Source organism: Notothenia rossii, assembly GCF_949606895.1.
Source record: "Notothenia rossii genome assembly, chromosome: 4".
NCBI lineage: Eukaryota > Metazoa > Chordata > Actinopteri > Perciformes > Nototheniidae > Notothenia > Notothenia rossii.
Genome location: NC_136902.1, coordinates 27230755 through 27233355, shown reverse-complemented (window position 1 = coordinate 27233355; position 2601 = coordinate 27230755). Strand labels below are relative to the sequence as shown.

Below are 2601 nucleotides of genomic sequence, written 5' to 3'. Positions count from 1 at the left end.
AACTCTCGTTGTAATCGGAGCGGCTCGGTTGTAGTCGGAGCGGCTCGGAAGCGCAGTCACGTGGCTGAATGTTTACGTTTGGGATGGCGAGAAACTAAACTATATTAAGTATGTAAATACTTGTTAGCGGTCTTGCTGTTGAAAGAAGAATGACAACACTGTAGATCAGCAACACTATGGTTTATTTTGTATTCACAGGCAAGTCAACGTTGTTGCAGTAAAAGTCCCAAGATAGCTCCTGGTGCAATAAATATATGTTGCATGTTACTGCTGTAGATGTGTTTACCTCTTTTATATCCCCTTGGGTAGTTTAATCTTCAGCAATACATCATATTCTATAATATCATCATATATGTGTAGCTTTGTCTCTGTCGTATCTTTCAAAAGTAAAGTGAAACAGCTGTTTTCAGTTTTGTGATGTATTTTCCAGCTGATCCAAGAGGCTTTTTAAACACCTTACTTGGCTTAAGAGGGAGGAGAATTTTCTCAACACATAAAGGAACACTTTATCCTTCAGTTTATCACAAACATTACATCAACACATTTGGAGATCCTAATTTGAATTCAGTCTGTAATTTGATATTAAGGTTTTAATAATGAAATGAGGTCATGAATCGAGTTCAAGGTTAAGATCATCTTTATTATCCTATGTACAAAAATTAACATACAACATTAATATAACAGTAACGAATAAAACAAAATAACATTATGCAACTCTGATCTTCTTGCTGATACTTTTCAAAGTTACTTTTACATTTGCTCTACTTCTCCTGCTACTGTTTGCTCTGCTTTCAACTTCTCTTTCAACTCTGCTCTTTACTCTGCTTTCCCTGTTTCCTCGGTTCTCCTCTCCTCATCTTCTCCTCAGACTATCCTCCTTTTGCTGTATCCTCTCCTCTCCTGTTCTCCTATCCTCATACTCTCCTCCTTTTGCTGTCTCCTCTCCTCTGTTCTCCTCATCTCCTCTCCTCCTCAGACTCTCCTCCTTTTGCTGTTAGATATTTAGACTGTAATGACAGCTTATGATATACTTTTTATAACTACATAAATCACATGCAACGGATTAAAAACGTTGTTTTACTTACCACCTCTTTACAGCTCCATTCATCTCCAAGCTTCCAACATTCACCTGGCGGTGGTGCCTTGGATGAAAACAACTTTTGATATGATACAATACAACAACAATAGTTAACACCTAGCCACAGCAATAAGCACAATGAGAAGACTAATGGTCTCTTTTATACCAATTTCTATTGGAGTGAAATGAACTGTGCCATGTCACATAGGATTGGCTGTGTTTTGTGAATATAGAGGAGATGGCAAAAGTAAATATACTTTGTTCTTACCTAAAGCATCTATCCTCCTCTTCGTACCCCTGCCTGCTCCTCCCGCATTAGACTCTGGGGACTTAGCTTTTAAAATCTTGTTCAAGCTGTCCACTCTGTAGTTGGATCTCATGACCTCAGCTTTATGACCCACCCGGCCTGAAAAAGGGTGTCTACGATGGCTGGTACTGAGAGGTGTTATGGTCCTCTTCTGCCTTTTGTGTTTGGGGGGCGTGAAGGTGAGAGGAAGACTACTGTCATGTGGGGTGTGTTGCTTTACGCCCTCCAAAAGATAATTTAGTCTTGATATCACTGTACACATGAACGTCTCATCCTGTAGGTGGTATGTGTGCTCAGTAATTTCCCGCAACAAGGTCCCACACTGCTGTCGTTTCCTATCTCTTGAGGACTTTGAGTGGTTACCACTGCTCTGATTACAACGAGAGTTAGAACGACGTCTCTTCCCGCGTCCCGCCCACCCCGACCCTTTCCGATTACAGCCGAGCCGCTCCGATTACAACGAGAGTTAGAACGAGAACGTGACGTCATATTTACATTAGAAGGATCCTTTCTAGCCATAACCAACCTCCAACGTGATGAAATATGGCTGTGGAAACGTCTCACGTAAGTTACTTTACTTTACTAATGATTGTTTTAAATAAAAGGCATGCTTCTGTATTCTGTGGTTATTTCACAAGAGCCGTCCTTACTTATAAATGGATTGAGTTTTTTAGATAATACATTTTTATACATATTTTTCAAAAGTATTCAAACAATTCTATTATAAAGATAAGAACCAATTAACTTTTCGGTCTTGACATATGGTAATATAAAATGTAGCTTTCAAAAACAGAATTTGGAATTAATAATTTTAATTACTTTAGCAAAATATTTTATTCACAAATGTCGCTTTTTCAAAATGTCCCCAGTTTTTATTGCCTTAATCAAATAAATAATACTATATAAAAAAAGTATAAAATGATGCAAATGTAAAAAAGCCCAAGAATTTTGAAAGTTTCTTGGCACTTTCATTTCTGAATGACCTCTTTTTTTTCTGTTCAAATGCCCTCAGCTTATTTTTGGAATGTTTATGATGTTTGTTTATGTGCCTTATTCTGTATTTAACATAATTGTTTCAATAAAGATTTACCACATTTCTTAAAAATATAATTAAATACTATTTAATACTTTATTTAATAGCATATTCTGAAACGGCAGATCCTGGAGAGACTCCTGTCGAAGTTTGAGCTTGCACTCATTCGAGCACCACTTGACC

General features: G+C 37.5%; 1 long non-coding RNA gene across 1 annotated transcript; it reads right to left on the bottom strand.

The window, feature by feature from the left end:
• Window positions 1-619: 619 nt before the first annotated feature.
• LOC307037256 lies at window positions 620-1847 on the bottom strand. Its single transcript, XR_013807642.1, has 2 exons — window positions 1347-1847; window positions 620-1142 (listed from the first exon to the last, which is right to left on the bottom strand). It is a non-coding gene; the product is annotated as an uncharacterized lncRNA (long non-coding RNA).
• Between the last annotated feature and the right edge of the window lie 754 nt (window positions 1848-2601).